This window comes from Pipistrellus hanaki (assembly GCF_964339955.1).
Source record: "Pipistrellus hanaki genome assembly, chromosome: 10".
Lineage (NCBI taxonomy): Eukaryota > Metazoa > Chordata > Mammalia > Chiroptera > Vespertilionidae > Pipistrellus > Pipistrellus hanaki.
The window spans coordinates 54,007,947-54,034,931 of NC_140512.1; the positions used below are offsets into that span (position 1 = coordinate 54,007,947).

The window sequence follows — 26,985 nt, forward strand, 5'->3', positions numbered from 1 at the left end:
TTTTAATCGAGCTTTGTGAAGTCCTTAAACACGAGCAGGAGCATCTATCCATCTGTCTGGGGTAAGGGAAGAGACGCTGAGGTGTGGCTGTGGCATTTGGAAAGAGCACTGGGGTAAGTGGGCTGGCCAAACAAGGTTATTGCCTGCTTGGTCGAAATGTATGGGTCCCAGGCAGTTCACTTAAGCCAGTGTTTCCCAACCTTCTCTCATGATGAGAATCACCTGGTGGAGTTGTTAAAACACAGATTCCTGAATCCCAACTAAGAAGTGCTAAACTAGAATTTTTGGGAACATATAGGTAAAATTGTATACTTAACTAGTGCTCTAACACAGATGTTATATACAGAGCACTAAGTTAGGTATGCAATTTTACCTATATGTTCTCAAAAATTCTAGTTTAGCACTTCTTAGTTGGGATTCAGGAATCTGTGTTTTAACAACTCCACCAGGTGATTCTCATCATGAGAGAAGGTTGGGAAACACTGACTTAAGCTCTCTAAATCCCAATTTCTCATGTATAAAATAATGGTAATGATAGGGAGTACTTATAATCCGAAAGACCACCCGAATTAATCTGAAAATAATCATATTAGCCTAAACCTTAGAACACATATACTTATGTGAATAGCGGGTTAAATTTCTTATCTATGAATAGGGGGTTAAGTTTTTTTAAAGTTTCCTTTTCAAGGCCTGTGCAAAATGATTGAGGAGGTGACTCAGCTGTGAATCCAGTAAGCGGAACCAATAAGCAGGGTCAGGCTGACCCAGCAGGAGTCAAAACATCATCTCGTCAACTTCATCTCATCACCTGGTAACCGATGACAATAGCAGACATCTGCAGACCCCCAGGCATTCTGTTTCCCAGCCCACTGCTCTTTATAATCCTGTCCCCTGGACCTTGCTGTTAGGAAAGGACTTGAATGCTTGTAAGCTCCTTTGATTGGCTAGCCTGCCAATAAACACCTAACACTCTCAACCCTACCTTCCTAATTGGACACAGCGACAGGTAGCTCCAGCCCAAGCGGAGTTTTCCCGGTAACAGTACCCATCTTATAAACTTGTAAGGATTAGGTACCTCACCTGTTGTAAGTACCCTACAATGTTAAATCATTTAAAATATATATATATTTTATTGATTTTTTACAGAGAGGAAGCGAGAGGTATACAGAGTTAGAAAGATCGATGAGAGAGAATTATTGATCAGCTGCCTCTTGCACATCCCCTACTGGGGATGTGCCTGCAACCAACGTACATGCCCTTGACCAGAGTCGAACCTGGGACCTTTCAGTCCGCAGGCTGACGCTATATCCACTGAGCCAAACCGGTTTCAGCAAAATCTTATAATTATTATGTTTATTATTAAAAAGATGTGATTTTAGATGAGTCAAGCAAATTCTATCTCATTGGTTGTAGGTTGTAAGCTGGTTCTTAAATGAATAATTGCTCATTGAGATCTTTAGTAAGAAAAAGATCAAATTAATGTTCAGGAAGTCTATTTCAATGCTGAATCAGACTTTAACTCCTCAGTGAAGATTTTTTAATAAAAAAGAAGACATCAACCAATCTCCAGAAGTCCAAATCCTTAATCCTGTAAGCCATTTAGAATTGTAAAGTATTAAGTACATGTTAGAATATTAAGATAGTTATTTACTTTTAATATATTTTAATACTTTTTATTATATTATCAAATTTACTTTATGCCGTTACACTCTGATTTCAATATATTTTCATGCTGGTAATGTCTTTCCTCCATTTCCCCCATAAGCTCCTCTGTATTCTTTAATTTGAAAAGTGCGTTGTAATAACCCATCTAAAAATCAAATGGAAAATGAAAAATAGGACAAATGTTGCTTTAAAGATACACACAGCAGATATATTTCAGATCAATTGGAGGTAACACCATGGAATAAAGACACTGCAGATTTTGATATTTCTCTCTTTTCACTCTCTCTTGCGCTCGCTCTCTCTCTCTCTCTCTCTCTCTCTCTCTCTCTCTATCTATCTTAGTAAAATAGGTAGCACAAAGGTTAAGAAAATGGAAAATTCTCCTATTCCCTTTTTATCTCAATAAAAGTGAGACAACTATCTTGGCTGAGATGGAATAAATTTTACACTGTCCTGGCCTCAATAATTGGAGCTTCCCTCAATAATGGGAGCTATCTCATTGGTGTTTCACCCCACATGTCACAATACTAGACAATGGCTCAGACTGAGAGAGGCCCAGGTTGGTGATCTCCATCACCTTGTTATAGGGGCTTCTCTGCAAAGGCATTGTGTTCTGGAAACCGGCAATTTGACTCTGCTGCCATAGGCAGGCGTCTGGAAACTGCCTCCCCACATTTCCTAGGTTCCACTTTATCCAGAAGTGCATGGAGCATCATTCCAGAAGACATTCAGTTCTACTCAGAGATCTCAGCTTTGTAATCTGGAAAACAGCCCCGAGGGAGCTCTGCTCCGGCTGTTCCTTCACTGTGTTTTACTATTGACGGCAAGCTGGCCTCCTCATGAGGGGGGCCTGTTGTTTATGGCCTGGCTCCTCACAGCACGGGCCTCAGCAGAGCAGCCTCAGCCTCAGCCTCAGCACCAGCCTCAGCACCAGCCTCAGCATCAGCCTCAGCATCAGCATCAGCATCAGCCTCAGCACCATCTGGAAGCCAGTTAGAAACACAGTGTCTCAGGCTCCACCCCAGATCTACTAAATTAGAATCTACAGCTTAAGATGCCCCGGTGATTGGTGTGCACATTTAGGTTTAAGAAGCAGAGGTGGCCCTGGCCAGGTGGCTCAGCTGGCTGGAGCATCATTCATACACCAAAGATTGCAGCTTTGATTCCCAGTCAGAGCACATATCCAGGTTTTGGGTTCCATCCCCAGTTGGGGCATATATGGGAGGCAACTGGTTGATGTTTCTTTCTCAGATTGATGTGTTTTGTTTTTTTCCCCCCCCTCTCTCTCTGCTCCCTAAAAAAAATCAATAAAAAATATCCTTGGGTGAGGATTTAAAAAAAAAAAAAAAAAAAGGCCAGGGAGCGGGGAGGGCAGTGGTGTAAGAAATAAATCTGCCAAAGATTGATTTTCCCAGCAGCAGACCTCACCATCTCCTGTTCTTAAGCTGTATCCATCCACTTTCCACTTCTCTCTACATAGGTTTCCCTGCAGTGCTGCTAGGCAAACCCTCTCTCTTTTGGATGAGTTCCCAGCCTGTGGGTCTTGTTGTGATTTGCATTTCTATGGTTCAGGTGGTCAAACATGTACATGGCATAGGCTCCCACTAGCCATATTCATTCCCCTCCAAGTCCTCCTGCCCTCCCTATTCCCACAGCTGTAGTGTTACCATCTTCATAAATTATTGTGAAAGAAGAAAATTACCAAAAGGAAAAAAAAAATAGTCTCAATAAACCTGCATAGTTTAGAGCTAAAGAATATGTTAAAATTTTCCATTGTGGAAATTTCCCAGCTCCTGGGCTCTTCAGATTTTTTTTTTTTTTTTTTTCAGAGCTGCAAGCAAAGAATGGAAATTTCCAATTGCAGCATCAAGGGCTGCTGTTCTGCTGACTGTCTTGCTCAGCTGGGGTCATCTGCTTCTCTAAAACATCAAGGAATGCCAAGGTAGATCTGAGGGAACACACACTTCCTCTGCAGGAAGGAAAGAATGTCTTTGTGCTGCCTCCACGCTGCGATGAGGAGAGGGGACGGAGAGGTGGCATGCCCTGCTCCACCCACCTGAGTGGGAATTGTGTTGACAGTTACCACATCAGCAGCTTATCCTAGCTGACATCTTTCCAATAGCAGCTGGCTGGCAGGTCGTGTGTGTGTGTGTGTGTGTGTGTGTGTGTGTGTGTGTGTGTGTGTTTAAGAAATCCCTGGGGGTGGGGGAGGCAGACTAAAGTAAAGGGGAGATAAATGGTGATGGAAGGAGACTTGACTTGGGGTGGTAAACACCCAATACAATATACAAATGATGTATTGTAGAACTGTATACCTAAAACCTGTATAATTCTATTAACCAATGTCATCCCAGTAAATCCAATTAAAAAATACACAAGATAAAAATAAAATTAAAAAAAAGAAAAAGAAAAGAGAAATCCCTAAGGTGAGGGAGAGATGCAGAGAGAGGAGAGGAACTAACCTTTGTTAACATCTATCCTTCCAAGTTCTCTGCCAGGAATTTGATATATGTTATTTGACCTTTATGTGACCTGCCCAAAGGTCAACTCCTGATTTTCTGCACCCCACATTTGGAAGCTTCATTTGTTCTTCCTGACACAGCCCTGTCCCCCCTGACCCTCCCAGAGCAGTGTCATCTGCACATCCTGAGCGGTTGTCTCCACCTCTTCAATGAAATCCACAGCTCAGTTCCTTTTTACTGTAAGTTGCGGTATGTTTTCATTCACAGCTGGTCCTGATGTCTGAGTCAACAGGCGTCTAATAGTTCCCTAAATCCTGTCCTGTTCATCTCCTGCACTTCCGCTGTCCCTGCAGAAGTCTGACGGTGGCACCCTGACGGGCTCTAGGCCAGAGGGAATGTTCTCAAACTGACGTTGTGTGGCTTGTCTGAGTGGTTAGGAGTTTTGTTTTCATTTTTAGTGTTTTGCTTTTTTTTTTTTTTTTTTTTTTTTAATTTGGGGGATTCTGAATGACTCTAAGGCTCAAGGGTTACCTCTATTTATTCTCATCCTACTGACAGCCCATGGTACCAGAAATAGTTAAGGGAGACTTCTGAAATCACTGTTGCTATTTATTCTTAACATTATTTATTGAGGCAAGTTTGGTAATAAGGAAAATACTCCAGCAATACATTTTAAAAATATCATCACATGGCAAGTGATTCTTAATTTTTTATTTATTGATTTTGTGAGAGGAAGTGGGGAGAAAGAGAGAAGAGGGGAAGAGGGAGGGAAGGAGGAAGGGAGAGAGAGAAACATTGATTTGTTGTTCTACTTATTTATGCGTTTATTGATTGATTCTTGTATGTCTGACCTGAGATCAAACCCATAACTTTGGCATGTTCGGATGATGCTCTAATCAATGAACTACCTAGCCAGGGCTGCAAGTGAATTTTAAAAAGAGTATTTATTCTTTGTCTTTTCAATCACATCCATATCCATAAATAATAGTGTCATCTTTTTTTTTTTTAAATATATTTTATTGATTTTATACAGAGAGAAAGGGAGAGAGATAGAGAGTTAGAAACATTGATGAGAGAGAGTCATCGATCAACTGCCTCTTGCACACCCCCCACTGGGGATCTGCCCGCAACCAAGGTACATGCCCTTGACCGGAATCGAACCCGGGACCTTTCAGTCCCCAAGCCGACGCTCTATCCATTGAGCCAAACCGGTCCCGGCAAATAGTGTCATCTTTGAATACAGTGGACAATTTTAATGCCACCTGATAATGGAAGAAGAGAAAGTGGGAATGGTCAGCAAGAATGTTGTAGGCCCTGGCCAGTGGTTGGTTCAATTGGTTAGAGCATTGTCCTATACACCAAAGGGTTGTAGGTATGATTCCCTGTCAGGGCACATACCTGGGGTTTGATCCCTGGTCTAGGGGCTATAGAGGGTAACTGATCAATGTTTCTCTCAAATGGATGTTTCTCTCTCTTTCTTTCTCCCTTCCTGCCTTCCTTCCTCTCTCTCTCTCTCTTTCTCTCCCTCTCTCTCTCTCTCAAAATCAATAAACATATCCTTGGATGAGGATAAAATAATAAAGAATGTTGTAGGTCTGTTTAGGCTTTAGTCTCAAAGACTAACATGTATCAATATTTAGTCATTGGTAACTCCTGTGATAATGATTTTCCTTATCCCTTCAATCCATTAAAACTGAGTCTAGTTCCATGAGGGATTCATCAAGATGGCATTTTAATAGGGGCTGGATCTCATATGATAGGCACCACATTTCTGACAGGCCTCTTTCCATCCCTTTTCTACATCTGTCATTAGCTAGAGGATATTGGTCCTGTTAGTTAAAGACAATGATGATTCATATCTGTGGGTGGGGCTGAATAGACGTATGATGACTGTTCCTTTGCACTTTAGACCACAGTGATGACTTTTAAAGAAAAATTTATGGTTGGAATACATGTTGTTTTAGATGCTGATTGATTTCAACCATGGACCCACCTCTCTCCCTCCTGTTCCCCTGCCCCTTGCAACGTGACTTTGTTGCTCCTCCCAGTGTTAGAATCCATTTCCCCACCCAGGCCACTGAATGTAGGCTGGCCTTTTGACTTGTTCTGGCCACTAGACTGCAACAGAAGTAACTAGACTTGGCCAGTTCCAAGCCCTAGCCTCAAGTGTACACTTCCACTTGCTTTCTTCGAATCTGCTTTCGGGGGTGGGTGGGAGGGGGGGAGGTGGGAGACTGTGTGGAGTAGAGAAGAACTGAGGTCATCCCAGCCTAGCCAGCCCAGGGCTAACACACCAGCTGGCCACAAATGCATGAGCAAGCCCACCGAGATCATCTAGGCCCAGCCTGTCAGATGATCTGAGAAATAGTAACTGTAAGCCACTAACTTTTAAGGTGGTTTGTTATAAAGCAATAGGTAACTAATACAGATGACTAACACCACCCCCCCTTTTTTTTTCTGACTGTCAGGAAGCTCTGAGTCAAATCTGAGGGCCAATCACAGAATCTATGTTCATTCATTATTCATGTTTATTGCACCCTTTATGGCTAACATATTTGCAGTCTTCTCTCTCCTTGGTAGTGAATTTTTAAAATTTTAATAACCTACTGTTTTCCACATTGGTTCTAAACCAAACTAATCCCTGACCTTAAATATTCAGGTGGTTTTTACTTGTCATCAGATTAGAAGAGATGACTCTATAGCAGGATTGGCAAACATTTTCTATAAAGAGCCAGCTAGTAAACATTATGCTTTGAAAGCCATACAGTCTCTGTCCCAACAGCTCAACTCCACAATTGTTGCGAGAAAGCAATGCTAGACCACATGCTAACAAATGGGCATGGCTGTGTTCTAAGAAAACATAACTATAAAATAGGCGGTGGACAGGATTTTGCCCTTAGGCCATAGTTTGCTAACTCTTTTTTTTTTTTTTTTTTAAATATATTTTATTGATTTTGTACAGAGAGGAAGGGAGAGAGATAGAAAGCTAGAAACATCAATGAGAGAGAGTCATCGATCAGCTGCCTCTTGCACACCCCCTACTGGGGATATGCCCGCAACCAAGGTACATGCCCTTGACCGGAATCGAACCCTGGTCCCTTCAGTCCCCAAGCTGACGCTCTATCCACTGAGCCAAACCGGTCTCGGCAATAGTTTGCTAACTCTTGATCTAGAGAAATCTATGTTACTATGTAAAACACCTTCACCGATTATCTGAGCTCATCAACTTTACTGTAATTCATCTCAATTAATTTGAAAAAACAGGTAGGTTAAGTGAATTTACTTCCTCTATCAGAAGACCAGAAGGGGCTGACCTCAGAGCAACGAACAGCATTTGTACAGGGCAAGCAACATACCGAACAAGTTAAAATTCCCCAGGGACTTAGCCCATGGTTGGTTATTTAGTTAACGCTCAAAGCCAGGGGGACAAAAGCGATGTCTCGTTTGTCTTGTTTCATTTCACAGCCTCTAATCTCAAACACGCTGTGTGTCACAAGGAGGACGGAGCTCCCGTCGTACCTGCCTACCCAGAGCTCCCTGAATGTATTGTGCTATTTCACGCCTCTCTAGCTCTGCACACAATGTTCCTTCTTCCTGGAACACACTTAGCCCTCTTCTCTTACTGGCTAACGCCCACTCGCTGATCAAAACCGAGCTGAATGATACTGCCTCTTGGAAGTCTTTCCTGAGTGCACCTCCACCTCCTCACCCTGTACTTCCAGTCTGTACGCTTAGTCTCCGCAATTATTCTACTAAATTAATAATTAAAATAGATAATGCTTAGATGGTGCCAGGCACCTATATGTGCCAGGCATTGTTAAATGTATCATTTTTAACTGAAATTATCAGTATATTTGTCTGTTTCCTTAGTGCAATCATGCATTCAAAAACACTTATTGAGTACATCCCAACTTGTGCTAGGTAAAAAAGATAAATAAAACACAAGCCTAGAATATAGAGTGCAAGCCTACTGAGGGCACGGAGTATGTCTTACTTGTCTTTATTTCTCAATACCTAGCAGTCCAGACCAGAGCTTTTAAAATTAACGTTAGATGAATGAATGAATGAATTAATTAATTAATTAATGAAAATATCTAACTCTTGTACAACACATACTATGTGCCAGACAATGTCCTAAGCTCTTTACATGTGTTAAGAAGCAACAACAGGCCCTGGCTGAATCGCTCAGTTTGTTGTTGTGATGTCCAAATATGCCAAGGTTGTGGGTTTGATACCCCAGCAGGGCACATGCAAGAATCAACCAATTAATCGATTCTCTTTTCCTCTGTCTCTGAAATCAATCAATCAATCATTCAATCAATCAATAAAAAGACAAACAAACAAAAACCAACCAGAAACAAAATAGAGTCCCTTGTGGTAAGCTCCAGCAGTACTTAATATCTAACCTAATTCAGTTGTGAACTCTCCCAAGAGTAGACTTTTACAACGATCAGTCCAGAGTTTCTCTGCCAGCACTAGCAAAGTAATCTGCTTGATAAGACCCCCTGACTTTCCCTAAAATAACATGTCCTTGTCCTGGCTGGGTGGCTCAGTTAGTTGGAGCATTGTCCTGTGCACCAAAAGGTTGCAGGTCAGTCCGAGGTCAGGGCCTGTATGGGAGGCAATCAATGTTTCTCTCTCACATCGATGTCCCTCTCTCTCTCTCTCTCTCTCTCTCTCTCTCTCTCTCTCTCTCTCTCTCTCCCAATAAATAAATAAAACATATCCTTGGGTGAAGAATTTTAAAAAGTTTCCTTGCCTGAAATAATTTACTCTTTTAATTTTCTTGTCCTGCCCCATTTCAGCCTATAAAAGCCTTTCATTTTGTAAAGCTCCTTGGAGCACCTTTCTATTTACTAGATGGGATGCCATCTGATTCACAAATCACTCAATAAAGCCAATTACATCTTTACATTTATTTGGTTGAATTTTTGTTCTTTAACACATGGCTACACTCATTTACTCCTCATAAAAATTTTATGGGGTAGCTGGTAGAATTATCACCACTTCACATTTGGGGAATCATATCTGGAGAATTTTTAAGTAATGAACGTGCCCACAGCCACACAGATAGTACATGACAGAGCTGGTTCCAGAGTCCATGCTCATAATCATTGGCTGGAATGAAAGCTGAGTGACTCAGCAGAAATCCATTGCCACTCCTGGAAAAGCAACTCAATAAGGATGTATCTATACAAAGACATGGGCAGTGATCATGTGCTTGGGTTTAGGAGTCAGAATTGTGCTTATATTTTCATTCAAGCGCTCAGGGTAAGTGATCAGTGGGGGTGGTGCTTCCAGAGGGCACCCTCACAGTCACTCCCAGCACAGTGTGCACAGTACGGCTGCATTCTGAGCTCCACCCTGATTTTCCCCACGCCCTCTCCTGCTCTCCGGTGGGCACACACCGATGCTTGAGGAGCGACTCCAGCACAGCTGCCAGCATGGACTGCTGTTTTCTCTCTTCCCTGGTAGCAAGCAGGATGATACAGTAGATCCACCCATGCTGGCTTATTCCAATGGACATTTCAGCAAGTTAGATTTGTTTATTTATTTTTAATTCTCATGTTCCATTGATTTCCAAAGAGAGCAAAAAGGAAGGGGGTGAGGGGGAGAGGGAGAAACAGCAACATGAGAGAGACAAATTGATTGGATGCCTCTCCCACATGCCTGGACCAGCCGGGGCTGGGGTCCCTACAACCGAAGTACGTGCCTTTGACGGGGAATCAAACCCGCAACGCTCTGGTCTGCAGGCCGATGCTCTAACCACTGAGCAAAACAGGCCAAGGCTTAAGAAGACTACATAAGAATGTTCATAATGCTGGTGAACCTGGTCAGCCTTGTGCCTTTTTTTTTTTTTCCCCCTAAGGTTTTTTGCCAGTCATTCGCTGATGGCTCTGAAAGTCCCTATGGGGCCTCTCAGACAATATGCCACTCAGTGGGGAAGACAGACAGGGAGAGACAGTGACTGGCCTTCAGCCATCGCTGAGGACAGGCCTGCTCTGCTGAAAAAGAAAGAACAGATATTTCCAATGGAATGTCACTTCTGAAACAAACAGGGGTTTGAAATATTTTAGGTTTGAGCATTAGGACATCAGAAAATAAAAGTGATCACAGAGTCCTTGCAGACCCTTGAAGTCACAGTCCCTCTGAGTGTAGAACAAATGTGCACACTGTCCTGCCTCCAGGCAGTTTCTTAAAAAAATTGGGTTGGCTCGGCTGGTGTTACTCAGAGGTTGAGTGTCGACCTACTAACCAGGAGGTCATGGTTCGATTCCTGGTGAAGGCACATGTCCGGGTTGTGGGCTTGATCCCCAGTAGGGCTTGTGCAGGAGGCAGCTGATCAATGACTTTTCTCTCATCATTGATGTTTTATTTCTCTCTCCCTCTCTCTTGCTCTCTGAAATCAATAAAAATATATTAACAAAAAAATTGGACCAAACTTTTCATGGGGACATAAAGTACAGCATAGGGGATATAGTCAATATATTATAATAACTACATAGGATACCAGATGGGTACAAGACTTCACAAGTTTTATAAATGTCCCATCCCTATGTTGTACACCTGAAACCAATATAATATTGTATGTCAACTGTAATTGAAAAATAAACATTTTCATTGGAACTTTCCCCTTTACTCCTTTTGCGCTTAGGTAAATAGGAGGATACAGAGAGGCAATTTGCTTGGTGGACTTCACTGATTACTTAGAGGACCTAACAAAGACAGGCCAGGGTTAGGACTAGCTCCCTCAAGCCTCCTGTTCTCAGTCTGAGGCACAACCCAGTCCAATTAGAATTCAGCGATTCAAGACTCAGCTCTTGCAAGCAATCATGTGTCCCTGCAGAGCTGTGCAAGATTATACCTGCAGGTACGTGATAAGGTTTGAGAAGTTACTGCCTTTCCCTTTCTCCTCCGCAGGCTTTCCTCCGGTTAGCTATTAATCATGGAATTTCTTAGGAGCACACTGGTTGCCTGGCTGGAAGACTTGAGGAACATGTTTAGTTGACCAGTATTCTTGGGTACCTACAAACATTTCTCACAACTTGGATAGAATTTATACTAGGAACCCCTATTTTCCAAGTTATCCAGACATTATTGTATTTATAGCCAGTTTCATACAATTTAACACTTAGTAGTTCTCTGCTTGTTTCATTATGTAACATTTTTCTTATCTGGATCATTAACTCACTGGGCAGGGATCATGCCTTTACTTTGTTTGAATCCTCCACAGACTAAACAGGATGGAGGATTCCCGTCCGGGTGGTCAAGGAAACGTGACCACAGGCCAGTGTCTGGAGACCTGGGTGGTTTCTGAGCCCCCTGTCCGCTGCTGCTGGGAATAAGACCTTCAGGAAGCATGTAAGTGTCTCAGATGCATCGTAGATTTGTCCCACGTACCTCACCAGTGTGTTGGGAGGATCAAGTATTTTGTAAACCAATATTTGCTAACTACCTGAATGTAAGAAGTCTTTGGAAGAGGCATGCCGCCAATATCTGATTAATTTTTACTTATAACTTACTGTGTTCCCCTTTCCTTACATTCAGTTCCTTTAGGGGTTTTATTTCTCAGGATTTAATTTTATTTGAGTGGCACAGCCACTCCCCATCTTCCCAACACTGTGTGACATGTTCCCTGGTGCATTTTATCCTGAAGTACCTGAAATTTGGATTAAAATCTAAGAAAATCAACCAAAAAGTCACAAAGCATGCCATGGTCACATTATCATACAAGAACTCCTTGGGATCAATGCTTTTGTCGTCTACTAGAGTTTCAGAGTCGTTCTTGTGCTGCATCCACCCACTCGAATTGTACCCTAGGCAAGGAGTATGCATATTTCTAAATTCTAGCACCTGTTTAATATGTGAGAGTGGTAGATCATTGCTCTACGTCCAGGCCAGCTGAGAAGAAAATGAAAAATGTGGCCCTTTATATGGAAAAATTTACAGAGATGCCACTATGAAACACTTTTAGAATGATTCATCTATTTATAGTCCTTATTTTCTGTTTGTTCTTAGAAAAGAGATAGTCTCTCTGTAGTAACAGAATTCTATACTATCAATGGAAAAATCTTTCAAACATATTTTTTTCTCAAAATGCTCCTGGAAGATACAGAGTTTAGTCTCAGGTGTTTTTTGTTTTGTTTTGTTTGTTTGTTTTTTCGTTTTTTCTTTTTTTCTCTTTTCCCTTCTCATTTAACTGGAGAGAAAACATGGAGACACTAAAAGATAAAGTAAGTTGCATATTCTAGGAATTCCCCATCTAGTACCCTGAGTCCAAATAACATGGAAGTAAAAATAACTAGAGAACTGATAACTTGTTTCTGATAAACATTATAATCTCTTACTGAAAAAATTTCAATTTTAGTATTTTCAATTAATTCATGAAAGCTATGTGAGTCTATTTTTTTTCAAGTTCATTCAGAGAATGTCAACGGTAGGGTTCAAACACTTTGTCAACATAGTGAATCCAGACCAGATCTGAACCCCATTGGTAACTATTAATGATGCTGTTTTTATGGGACATAAAACGAGAAACACCTTTTCCAGCATTAACCAATCCAGAACAGTCTTTGAAACCTCATTTATTTTCTTTTTCAAACTTTGCTTTTTGGTAAGTTTCAAACATATACCCTTACATAGAAAGAATAGTAAAAATGGACCCAACTTCCACATTCATCATCTAGCGTCAGCATGTGGCCAGTCTTGTGAAGCCTCATTTTCCATAGGTATTAGTAGCGAGCAAAATTAAACTCATACTAATGACAATCCTACATAATAAAGAGGTAATATGCAAATTGACCATCAATCCAACACACAAGATGGCCACCCCCATGTGGTCAAAGATGGCCACCCCCATGTGGACATAAGATGGCTGCCACAAGATGGCCAATAGGGGAGGGCAGTTGTGGGTGATCTGGGTAGGGTAGTTAGGGGTTACCAGGCCTGCAAGGGAGGACAATTAAGGGTGACCAGTCCAGCAGGGGAGGGCAGTTAGGGGAAATTGTGCCCGTAGGGGAGGAGTTAGGCATCAATCAGGCTGGCAGGGGAGTGGTTAGGGGGTTGTCAGGCTGGCAGGCAGAAATGGTTAGAAGCAATCAGGCAGGCAGGCAGGTGAGCACTTGGGAGCCAACAGTCCTGGATTGTGAGAGGGATCCTAGATTGAAGAGGGTGCAGGCTGGGCTGAGGGACACACACTGCTCCCTCCCATGCATGAATTTTGTGCACGGGGCCTCTAGTACATTATAATACTCAAATCAGCTAACACGCTTATTCATATATATTTTCTTAAAATAATTTTTTCATCAGCTTTCTTTCTTACTCTCAAATCACCCCACTTCTCCTGGGACTGAGAAGGGGCCAGCCCCTTTAATAGTCAATGCCAGAGGAAAAATACCTAAGAAGAGGAGGAATTAGTAGATATACAATATATTTATTATTCTCTTTCTATGGCATTATGTCTTACTCTCTCTGCCTAAACATTGCAAGAAAATAGTGGTGATGGAAAGGGAGGCACTTCCAACAAAAGAACTTAGTTTTTGTCACCTATGCCCACATAATATATGATAAGTGGTAGATATTGTTAGGAGATCCCTCCATATTGATACTAAAGGGAGAGAGAGCTCCAGGGACAAATAGTACAACCTAAATGTTTCAAGGTATAGAATTTCTCATATATAACAGGCTCTTTATTAATTTGATTGATTGATATACATTAATAAAGGAGTTTGCAGAGTACAAATAGTTTGCACTATAGAATTACTCTAAGATTTATCAAAATATATATAAATTTGTAGCCAAAGCATACCCATAGGGAATCTAAAATAATAATATATATATTTTTTAAAGTAAATTAGAATGACAGAGTTGGTAGAAGTTATATCACTTTAACATAACTTTGGGTTTTTTTCTTTTATAATGTTCCCCAATGGAAAAAGCAGCAGAATTCCTACGTAGATGGTAACACTTGTACCATTAACTTAATTGTAGGAGTCTTGATTGGTCTTGGGAATGAGCATACTGCTGTGGCATGAAGTGCGAGGTATAATTTAAAACCAGACAAGAGAGAAGAGGCTTCTCTCAGAAGCAATTTAATCACGTAAATGTAAAAGTGCCAAAAAAAAAAAAGGCTTACAAATTTCACAAAGGAATCTAACACTACATTTCATATGCAAGTTTCTTACTGAACTACACTGAGTGGCCAGATTATTATGATCTCTGAACACATAATAATCTGGCCACTCACTGTACATTCTATATAATAAAAGGCTAATATGCAAATTGTCCCCTCGACCAGGAGTTCAATCAGCAAGCAGGCCGGCCTACCGCCCATGTTCCCTCCCCCTGGCCTGACTGGCAGAACACCACCCGTGCACAAATTCATGCTCTGGGCCTATACTATATATACATACATACACTGAGTGGCCAGATTATTATGCGTTCAGAGATCATAATAATCTGGCCACTCAGTGTACAGCGGACTTTGTAGTACTCAAGCCTCACGTGGAAAACAGGTTTGAAACCAAATGCAATGGGGATAGCAACCCACAGGATGGGCTGCAGTGCTACTCAGGACTGTCATCTGCTTTACCGCCTGTGGTAACTTGCTTGGCACTCAGTAAAGACTTAGAGAATGAAGATTTCTCAGACTCCACTCCTGTGTGGACCACTCCTGAAGAAACAAATTGCACTTCTTCCTCAGCGCACTCACAATGAATCTCTGAGATACGGGTGACTCAAACAGGAAGAAGAGCATTAATTTATTTGAGGGAAGTAAAAACTTCATAGGAAAACTTTCAACTTAACAGAGGGAAAATAACTTTTTGAAAAGGACCAAGCTGCCAGGTTGTCTTGGCTCAGTGGTTGAGCATTGACCTATGAACCAGGAGGTCGCAGTTTGATTCCTGGTCAGGGCACATGCCAGGGTTGTGGGCTTGATAACCAGTGTGGGGCATGCAGGAGGCAGCTGATCAATGATTCTCTCTCATCACCGATGTTTCTATGTCTCTCTCCCTCTCTCTTCCTCTCTGAAATAAATAAAAATAAAAAGGATCAAGCTAGTAAACCTAAGGAAAGGAGGAAAAAAAGCAAACAGCAATGAAGTATAGTAAGTAGCAAAAATAAAATGGAAAGAATAGCAATAAATACCGTATATCAGTTATCATTATAAATTTGAATGAATCTACTTTACCCTTCAAAAGATACACTTTCAGAATGGACTAAAAACACAAAAAAGCAAAATTAAGCTGTGTATAAGAAACTCACCTCCAATAAAATGACAAAGTTTGAAAATCAATGGCTGGGCAGTTATATGCCAGGTAAATACAAAAGCAGGAGTGGCAATGTTAATATCAAATCCAAGGACAAAAGTATTAAATAAGAACAAGAAAATGAAATGATTAAAGGCGCCGTGGCAGAAATTGCTAGATGCCTACACAATGCCCATTCCTCTTCATCCTTGCTAACAAAACCTCCATTATATTTGGCACAGAAATGTGTCCCGATAAAAATGTTTTCTATCCTCTTTCATAATTAGGGATGGACAATAAGTTATAAGCAGAGTGTAGAGGCCAGGGCTTGCTGAAGTCTAACTCAGCTGGAAGCTACTTCTTTTTGCCTTCATCTTTTGCTTCCTTTCTAGCTGGAGTAGCATGTGACGGCTGGTGCTATGTTGCAACCAGAACTTGGAGAATGGAGCTACATAGTAAAGGTGGCAGAACAGAAAGACAAAGAGAGTTTGCCTTTCAGGTTACCATGGAGCCATTCTACCAGCCCTGAATTTCTTACCATTAGACATCGTTTATGTTTGGAAAAAATGCATTTCTATTTACGTAGGCCACTTTTATTTGGGTATCATTTTCTATGTGCCCAGCTCAATTTCCTGTGGTACAGATATAAACATGTAAAACAATACAGTTGTCAGCTATTTTGTTCTAAAAAAAAAAAAAAAGAACAAATTTTTAAAAATCAAAACTACTAGAAAGACAAACAGAATTGGATGAAATGACCACCAGAGTAGTAAATCTTAATATATCTCTATCAGAATTGATAGAATGTGAAGGCAAAACAAGCAAGAATACAGAAGAGTATAATAATATAACCTAGTAGCCTAATATGAGTATATGTGTGTGATTTGTAACTGTGTAAAACCCACAATTTATACCTCAAAAAAGAGAATATACGACCTTTTTATGTGTATTGAATATTTTTAAAAAAATCAGTAATGTACTTGGCCATAAGAGATAGAAGCATATTGTAGTATAGGGCACAGAAAAAAGGTGATGGAACCAGACAGTCTGCTCTCTCATTTGCTGGCAGAGTGACTCTGGGCAGTATCTTAACCGTCCAGGGCTTTGTTTCATTATAGAGTAGCTAGAATTTTTATATTTTACAATAATGACTAGATGCCCGATGCATGAAGATTCATGCAGAATAGGCCTTCCTTACCCTGGCTGCTGGCACAGCCTTTTCTCTGGCCTGGAGTTGCCTTTCTGCCTTCACTCCCCCCAGCACTGCCTTTCTGCCTTCCCAGGCTGCCCAGAGGCCCGGAGTGGCTGGGGAGGTGCGAAATGCCTGCATCATCGCCATGGTGAAGACACAAGCATCCCACCCCCCCTCCCGGCCTCTGGGCATTTGTCTATGCAAATTAACCTGCCATCTTTGATGGGTTGATTTGCATAATCACTCCTGATTGGCTGCTGGGCATTGAGAAGGTATGGTCAATTTGCATATTTCTCTTTTATTAGTGTAGATTATTTTTATCTTCCTCCAAGGATATGTTTATTGATTTTTAGAGAGAGAGAGAGAGAGAGAGAGAGAGAGAGAGAGAGAGAAACATCAATGTGAGAGGGAAACATTGATTGGTTTCCTTTTGTACGCGTCCCAACCAGGGATCAAACCTGCAACCTAGATATGTGCCCTGACTGGGATTCAAACCCACAGCCTTTAGGTGTACAGGATAAGCTCCAACCAATGACCATGGCTACCATTCATAATTATTATTATCCCTCTCAGCCTAGCATTTTCCAGCTTGATGTCCATTTACCTACATAACGCTGCTGGTGCCACCTGTAATCAACTCCAGGTAGAGGTGCCAGGCCATTGGATGGCTGTCACTGTTTCACATCGGGAGGGTCAGCAGCAGGATAGAAGGTGAACATTTCTCCACTTGGCCTCATCTAAACAGTCCACACAACACTGTCTAGCACAGAATTCAAGTGCACCGAGAGAATGTTAAATGGATGAATTGTTACTCTCAGGAAAAGAAACAGGCACCATGTTTCCAATTATTCTTCATTTCAGACAACAACTAGCTGTTTCCGCTGGCTGGCACAGTGGCTGAATGGGCACACTATTGAGTAAACTCCGCTGAAGAAGGATGAATGTGGGCCAGTGAATTTTTTGACGCAGTCCCAGCTTTATTTTTGCCTATTGCTGGCAAGCTACTACAGGGACATGAGAAAACAACAGACAAAAACTTTGTAAATAGTTTTAAAGGACAAGAAGTCCCTATAGCCCCTCCAAATATAAACATTTTATACCAATAAGAGTCATCTGGCCCAAACCGGTTTAACTCAGTGGATAGAGCATCAACCTCTGGACTGAAGGGTCCCAGGTTAGATTCTGGTCAAGTGCATGTGCCTTGGTTGTGGGCACATTACCAGGGAGAGTGTGCAGGAGGCAGCTGATCGATGTTTAACTCTCTATCCTTCTCCCTTCTTCTCAGTAAAAAAACAATAAAAAAATATATATTTTAAAAAAAGAGTCATCTGTGACCTAAGACAGAACCTCTAAATTTAACTGTTGATTAGAAAAAGAAAAAAAACACATAAATCTTTTTTTAAAAAAACCCACAAAATAAATCATTTTTATTTAATCACTAAAGCAAAATATTAAAGTAATTAAACTATTTTAAAATAAAGAAAAGAGTATTCTCATGATCAAGTACTTTAATATATATAAATATATGACTATTAAGACTATTAATTATATATTTTAATAAATTATTTCATAAATATATAGATTATGTTATAAATCATACATATTCTAATATGTTTCTATTTAATAACATTAAAATTAAGACAAATGTTAGATATATAAAAAACTTAAAAGTTTTATCTCTGAACTTAGAGGGAAAGCAGCAATGAACTGATGACACTAAGTTCCCCAACTCATTTTACGTCACAAACAATGGATAAACTAATGCCAACTGGGAATGAATGGGGTATTTGTTGTTCCTTTGTTTTCAGGGATCTATAATAGGAGTAGAGTGATATTCATGTTTTTCTCTCAAATACGTTGATGTTGATGTATAAATAGATAAACTGAGGGTGGTTATTATTATTCTTTTTGTCCAAAATATTTCCTAACTCACTAGGTGTTCACACTTTCTCTTACCATTATCTTAGCATTCCAGTTCCTCGCCAATCCCTACTCCTTCCTCTCTTTAAAAAGTTTCGTGCAATTGCAAAATCAACTCTCATCTTCCTGCTTAGAATGACTTTTTCATTAACTTCTGTTCTCATGATTATCCTTTCTCAGCCTTTGCTTACTAGTAAGTTGTTGGCATTCATGGAAGCTCTTTTCTCTATGGGCAGGAGAACATCAAACTCAAAAAGATTTCCCACCTATGAGGTTTCAGCCTTACTCAGATGCAGTTAAATGATGTATTGCTTCCCATATGAAGATACCTGGAGGGTGCCCATTTATCAGAAAGGAGGGCAGGCTGGGGAGGAAAGACAGAGAGGATGAAAAGAGAGGGAAGAGGCAGAGAACAGACTCCCCCTGCCTGGCCTGTACTAAAAGCTGGCACTGTACTTTTGTAATCCTGTCGATCAGCACAAAGCTATCCGGACTACTACATGATTTTTAAAAATCCAACTTGGCAGACAGTCCATATTGACTGAATTCAATGGATAAAACCACTGTTAAGCACTACATTAAAATGATTACAAGATCTTTTTGTTCTGGTCTAGAAGATTTTTTTTTAAGGCTTCCTTTTTTATTTTTTAATTCCAAAATTGTCTTGTTAAAGTTTGTGAATCTGTCTAATCATGTGAGGCACAGAATCGTCTTGCATTTCTGCCTTTTCCCAACACACAGAGGTCAGGCACCTTGTGCTGTCCTTGTCACATGATGGGAGGAGGTGCCATGGAGTAATTTTAAAGGATAACAAAGGATTAAGAAGAACAGAAAAGACATCCTGAGGCAGATGCAACCTATGGAATCGGGAACCTCTTTCTCTGTAAAGCTTTATGGAGTCTTTCTTGTCCCTGTTATTTGTCTTCCTTCACAGGCAGGTAACTCTGTTCTGCCTGGGAAGAATTTCATCTGCCTCTCTGAAAAAGGGCAGATAGAGTAGGGTGGGACGGTGAGGGGAGAAAGGGGAGTAAAGTCTTTAACGTTTGAAGAAGAAAGTTAAAAGTGAAAACTAAATTTAATTGTCAGTTTCTTCCTCAAACATCACTGCTGCTTACAAGATAATTTGCAGTAGAGGAAGATCATGTTTTTTATAAAGCTAACTCACATCACCATCCTGGAATTCTGATGTATCCCTCTTCCACTCTTTGATCAATAAAAAAATTCATCTTACCCAGAATCTAATCATTTAAAATGAGTCACATGCATGACTCAAGATTCAACTAGCTACAGTTTTTTTTTGTTTTTTTTTCTCAGATTAGAATGTTTCCTTCAAGATTGGCTTGTAGGAGTATTACTTTCCCACTCTCAGGTAGCTATAGATTTTTGCTACCCTGTGTTTATTGTATGAATATGTGTGTGGATATAATAAAATATAGTTGTGCAAAATCGATATTAAAGAAAATATTGATTCATCAGTTCATCCAAGAAAAGGACAAATAAACTAAAACAAATACCATATTATGCAATGCATCTGATTTTCATTTTTAAAGTCAAGTAGTGTTTACCCAAATCTTACAAATTTGACTTAGTCATTTCTCTTAGGCTAGAGATCATAATCTCCCTCATACACATGAATTATTTATCATAGATGTCAAACATTACATAAAGATTTATGGTGAAATTAATACCGTGGATCAAATGTCAATGGCTGCTCTCCATTTGCATTTGACAGCATTTCTATCTTTCTGAGATTCCTGAAAAGTCTAACAACAGGTTTGTGTAAGTCAGAGCCTTTCTTGCTGTGGTTACTATAGGAGACATTTTCATGGGTTTTCATTGTGGGCAGGAGAGGCAGACTTCAGTTCATAATATCTAACATGGCTGGGTCTTTATGTACGCTCACCAAGAAATTAATCCTCGTGCAGCTGTAGTAACCAACCCTGAACCCAATCCTTCAGAGGCTCTTCAATGCTTTTGCTCAAAGGTGAAAGGCCCACGCCCCTAGGTCTTTCGTTCACATCCTTTCTCCATCTGGCCACAAACTACATCCCTACGACATCCCTCCTGAGCTGGTCCCACGTGCTGGTCCGCTCACTCCCCGTACCTTCCCACCTTTGGCCGGGGATTCAAGCTCTACTTCTCACCTGGAATATCTTCTTCATTTTGCTCTACAAACCCAACTACTCATTCTTTCTGTAAAGTTTGGATTTCTTAATTATACAAAATAATGCATGACTCCATAATGTTTAGAAGAATATTTGAATGATATAGAAGTATATGTATAGTAAAAACTGAGAGGCTCTCTGCATTCTAGCCCTTCCCTGTCCTCCTCCGTCATCCGCTGCACTCCCCTCCTCCCAATTTGCTAGGTATCCTTCCAACTCTTTATCCCTGCATTTAATATATATATATACTTTTTAATTTCATTTTTAATTTAAGTAAGTGGGGTTAACTATACACTGTTCTGTGACTAGCTTCCTCCTGTTCAAGATCTATATTAAATTTTCTCTCTCCCCAAAGACCCCCTCATTGCTTTAGAATTTAATGCTTCCTCCTCCATTACTGGCTGTGCCTTGAACTTCTAACTTGTTATTCATGATACTTTATCGACTTCAGAGCCAGCTTTTTATGACATTGGGTTGTTTAACATTTTTATATGTTAATGTCTTCTCCGTGGGATGTGAAATCTTTGAGGGCGGAAATTTATCTTTTGTGATGGTTAGAGCTGTATTGCGAACAAAGCAGGTGCTCAAAAATGTTGTATTGAGCTAAGTGAACGTCAGGTTCCCCATTTCCCAACCTCAGGGTTTTAAGCACCACTTAAATGGAAAGAAAAATGAAAGTGTACCACCCTGAAGGGCTTTAGAGTTTTCCCGGCCTCTCCGAAGAATCTTCCCAATCTGTTCTACATGCTGGGTGGGCGGATTCCTACACATCCACGGAGAAGCTCAGCAATTTTGTGAGAAGTCATAGGCCCCAGACAAAACTTTTCTTTTCTGAACTCTCAGACCAAGGACAGCTCCACCAGTTACAGAACCCTCAGAGACGAAAACATTCTGATACAGTGAAGGAAAATTTACAGTGCAGGGTGATGGGGGAAAGGGCTGTGAGGAAATTACCGTCTATTCACTCTTCATGCTTTTTAGATCTAAAATTTCAACTTTCACTGACCTACTTTTCCAGTGGAATTAGTCACTGGCCTCACAGCCATAGCAATTCAAAAAGCCTTTCACTTTTCCTTTTAACATAAAAGCTGTATAGTGGAACTGAACTTTACTTTTTTAAAAACATTATTTTCTCAGATCACAGAGGAGAAGCAACCCATACAACAAGTCATATCAAACAAATTACTTAATACTTCCCCGCCTCAGTTTCTTTAACGATATAATGGATATAACAATAGTGCCTACTTTATTGGATTCTGACAAATAAATGAGATAAGTAAGTTCTCAAAAGTGTTAGCTATGATGAGGATGACAGTGTTATGGCTTTTTATGTCTGTGTCAGGAGCTGAAAGTGTTTTCTACATGGGAGTTTAGTCAAAGAAGGCAGACAAAAAAGAACACTGTGAGGCTGTTATAATGCTGAACATTATGACTGATATTTCTTAGAAAATTCTATCTAATGCCTTCAATCTTATTACAACACATTTGCTTAGAATTTTTTTCCTAAACTATTACTTGAAATAGATGGGTTATTAAATGGAAAATCTCTTCTCATTAGAAATTTGCTTTGAAATAGTATTAGTCATAACTGGATTTTCTATTTCTTTTGATATCTTACATATCTTCTATTAATAGTCTCAATTCTTAAGTCCAAATAACCCATTAAAAGAATCTGATTTAATATTTAATAACTAAGGATTTTATTTTATCAAAAAAGCTGCTGCTGGTCCCAAAAGAGCTAAATCCTTCAACTGAGGCCATTGATCAAAACAAACAAAATTATTTTAGTTAAAGGCTAAATACTTTGAGTGCTGCAGATAACCAAAATAGTTAAAATACTTCAAATTGCTAATTTTAGGATCTCAAATAATTGTTAAGATGCTGTGGACATACACAGAGAAAACCTGAAGCAACTAACTGGTTAATCCAGACACAAAGACATTCAGCATCACCCAGTTGAGAGTTTCACGTTGAGTTATTCAGTTATTCAGTTGTTTACTTTGCCTGGGAGATGTCTATGGAATAAATTAACTTAGGATAGCTTGATAATTAATGTGTGTTCATTAATATACAGGCCAAGGGTATAGTATTTGAGATCAAAAGGATGAGAATTTAAATTCCAATTTGGTCATCTCTTAGGTCAATCAGTGAACTTGAGCAAATTAATTGACCTTTCTAAGCCTCAGTTTCCTCATCTCTAAAATGGGAGAATAGTGTATTTTGCTGGCTTATAAGGATACAATGAGGTAACATCCTATAAATAAAAGGGTAATATGCAAATTGACCCTAATGGCAGAACAACAGGGAATGACCAGTTGCTATGATGTACACTAACCACCAGGGGCAGACGCTCAACACAGGAGCTGCTCCTTGGTGGTCAGTGCGCTCCCACAGTGGGAGCTCTGCTCAGCTAAAAGCTGGGCTGATGGCTGTGTACGCTGTGGGAGCATCTCCCACCTCCTTGGCAGCACTAAGAATGTCTGAGGTGCGGGCCTAAGCTGCCAGACATCCTCCGAAGGATCCTGGGCTGCCTGAGGGATGTCTGACTGCCAGCTTAGGCCCGATCCCCTGGGCAGCGGGCCTCAACCAGCAGGTGGCCATTCCCCACGGGGTACTGGACTGCGAGAGGGCACAGACTTGGCTGAGGGACTCCCCCAAGTGCACGAATTTCCATGCACCGCGCCTCTAGACTTATATAAAGAGCTTAACTGATATTTAGTAGGTAGATGTTGGATTATTTCCTTTGTCTTTTTTTTTTTTAAAACCACTTCAATATTTAACCCTTGATAATAAACAATCAAATAAAAAATATATCAGATGATGATAAGCACCAGGAAAAAGTGCAAAGTGGAAACCCTAATTGTCTACCAGTGTGGGAGGGGTAGCTAAAGCAAGAAAAATCGGAAGGACAGACATGGATAAGGTGGCTTAGCCTCAGTTCAGACACAGACATTGTCAAGATGCACAGGGCCTTGTGCTCTTTCATGATTGTGACCATTGTGATCAGGCAGACACAGTCTAAGTTATGGCAGCAAGTGTAGAAGAAGTTGGGAATGAGGAGGTGGGGGAGCTGAGACTTGGGGGACTAATGACCTGTAGGGCCAGCCACTGAGATCAGTGGCCCTCAGTCCTAATGCAAGTTCCATTGTCCTAGAAACTCACACTTCCCGTAGATACCTGTCATTATAGTCCAGAGGGTGAGGTGAGTTGTAGTAGCAGCTTCTGTTGATTATTTAAAAATATATATTATTTAAAAAATAAAATGCCCCAGCCAGTGTGGCTCAGTTGGTTGGGTGACATCCTGTGCACCTAGGGGTTACCAGTTCCATTCCAGGTCAGGTATATGCTAAGGTTGCCAACTCGATCCCTGGTATGGGGCATGTAGGAGGCAGCCGATTGATAATTCATTCTCATGTCGGTGTTTCTCTCTCTCCCTCTAAAATTCAACAAAAATATTTTCAAAAATAAAATAACCATATTGTAGTAAGGATATAACCTAAATATGGAAAATCTAAAAGATTTAGAAAAAAGTAAGCTACCTATGATCTCTTAGCCTAATGTATTTAATAAGGGCATTTGGGTTCATTTCCTCTAGTCTTTTTTCATATGCATATTTAAAGATAACAAAAGTTATACTGTGAAAATTGTGGATTCTGTGCTGTTACATGTAATATTGTCTTAAAAGCATTTTCCCTGTTGCTAACCAGCTTTAACAGAGGATAACATATCATTAAGTAAATAAACAGTAATTTACTCAATTTAACTATCTCCTTATATTGTTAGATGTTTAGAGTCTTTCTTACTTGTTAATATTAAAAATGTTGTGTCAGTATATATTTTCCTGCAGTTTTCTTTTCCATATTTTAGATGATCTTCTCAGAATTGATTTTCAGAATTTTCAAAACATTAAATGTTCCAGGACATCAACGTTTTATGACTCTTCGTATTTACTGCCAAATTGCTTTTCAAAGGCATTATATCAATGTACAGTCCCAGTAATGGCGTGCGAGAGTAACAAACCTCATTGCATCCTTGAAAATATTTGGTTATTATATTATTAATTTATTTTTACAGCTTCAGTTTCTGGGCCATGATAATAAAGAACTAAATACATAGCATGTCAGACAATGATAAGCACAATGGTGAACAGCAAGTGGGGAGGGGGAGGGGGCTGGTGCTGCTGTTTTGTGTTGGATGATAGGGAAAGGCCTTTTTAAAAAAAGTAGTGATTGAGTAAGAGCTAAAGGAAGTAAGGGAGTAAGTCGTGAGAATTATCTGGGGGAAAAAAAAGGGGGGGGGGGGCTTCAGGCAGAGAAAATACCAAGGAAGGAACTAAGCAGAGTCCTGTTGGGCAGTCTGGAGGGACAGCAATAGGGCCAGGGTGGCTCCTGTCCATTAAGAGGGGGGTGAGATACCAGGGAAAGAGGCAGCCAGCTGTGTCAGTCTTTGTCGGCCACTGTAGGCTTTTTCTTTTGTTTTGAGTAAGGTGGGAAGGCACTAAAGGGTTTTAGGAAGAGGGTAGTCAGCAGTTGACTTGTGTTTCAAATGATTGGCCGATATGTTCAGAATAAGCTAATGTGCCCCAAACCAAACTCAACATATTTCCCAGCAAACCTGTATTCCCAGCATCTCCTTTCTCGGACTCATCAATGCTCAAAACCCCCGTCATCTTTTGCATCTCAAAACCAGTCGTCACAAGCCTTGTAAATTCTCCCTCCAAAATGACCCCACGTCTGCCTTTTCTATCCATTCCAATGGCCAGACCCTACAGTAAGTAACAGTTTTTTAAGCGATCTTCCAACCTCTGTGTTTCCGCTCACCTCGTACCACTAGGCGCTATGGCAACCATCCTAGCAAAGTGGATCATTCTCGGGCCTACTCTTTAACTGTGCTGCCCTCCTTCCACCGGTGAGGTCCAAATTCCTCAGAATGAAATTCAAGCTCTACCACAGTCTGATTCTAATCTCGGGGTCAAAACTTATCTCTTGTTATTAATCAGAATTAACCGTGCCTTCCTGTCTAACAAGTTTCCTGAACCAGCTCTGCACTTTCTTACCATACACCTTTGCTTACATTGCCTCCCCCTCCCCCTCCCTTTCCATCTACCTCCACCCAGAAAGCCTACCCATCCTTCTGGGACCACCCCAAACATCACCTTCTTCACGAAGTCATCCCCAATCTCCGTGGCTGGAATTAGTCTTATTTCTTTCTCGGTTCCCATGAGTTCCATTCCACTACTCATACTTTCTGTGCCATGTTTAGCCATAGTTTTGTGAACATGCTTTCTCTCCTCCTAAGTGATATGTTCCTGGAGGATCCATAGCTTATTCTATAGCACTTATTGCAATGCCTTTAACATAATAGGGGCCCAATAAATGTTTGTGGAACGTAAATTCCCCAGTAGGGGTGTCGAACTCAATCAGAGAAGGGGCCAAAATCTAAAATCCAGCCTAAATCGCGGGCCGAATGGTTTACTGAACAGTCATAAACTGACAATGTCATAAACTGACAGCGGAGTGCAGTGATGACAGCGCGGTGCGGGCCACATTGCAAGGCCTGGCGGGCTGGATTTGGCCCGCGGGCCTTGTGTTTGACACATGTGCCAAGGCCTTGTTGCTAATTGGAGTTCAGGTGATCTGAATCCCAACTCCATCTAACCTTTCTTCCTATGGCTCATTGTCATCTCACGTGAAATGCACTGGAAACCGCTAAGGAACTTTAAGGAAGGATGACTAAACAAAAAAGCGCATGCTGAGATTTATTTTCCATGTCGATATTTAAACCAAAGTGAAACTAATTTAGGGGGATTAAAATTTTGACTCTGAATTTAAAAATAAAAAACATAGCGCATGCACATTATAATCTTTTTCCCTTCCTAGAGTTTGACTTTTGAGCTGCACTTAAACTTTTCAAGGTCAGGTTGCCACGCTGCTTGGTAGTGTGTAAATTTGTAGTCTAGGAGAAAAATTCAGAAAATAATTGTGTGTGTGTGTGTGTGTGTGTGTGTGTGATTTTGCTTAACAACTGTCAGCAACATTTCTAGCCTCCAAGAATATGAGAGGGTTTAAGCATTTGGGATGAGAGCCTGTGGCAAAGCATAATTCCCAATTATCCCAATTATCCCCATTTTCAAAAATAGCTCAAGGAACTAGTGTTCTAAACTGGGCCCCTGGGCTTTGGTAGTTGAAATTAAATCATACTCATGACACAGGTGATATGTAAGTATATGTAAAAGGATAGTAAAATGTTATAGTATTTAAAATATAGTAATAGCATAATTTGCACATATGAGAATTCTTGGTAATGACACGGATGCCTTAGGAAAAGGGAGA

General features: G+C 40.5%; 1 protein-coding gene and 1 long non-coding RNA gene across 4 annotated transcripts in view; one reads left to right on the top strand and one right to left on the bottom strand.

Moving 5' to 3' along the window:
- The window catches only part of LOC311629145, a 95,839-nt gene extending 92,231 nt beyond the window's left edge, over positions 1–3,608 (top strand). Inside the window, exon 4 of the long non-coding RNA XR_014796162.1 lies at positions 3,495–3,608. This is a non-coding gene — a long non-coding RNA (uncharacterized lncRNA). The remainder of the gene's footprint in view (positions 1–3,494) is intronic.
- The window catches only part of MKLN1 (muskelin 1), a 311,818-nt gene that overhangs the window by 245,223 nt on the left and 39,610 nt on the right, over positions 1–26,985 (bottom strand). The gene's annotated exons all lie outside the window — the stretch shown is intronic.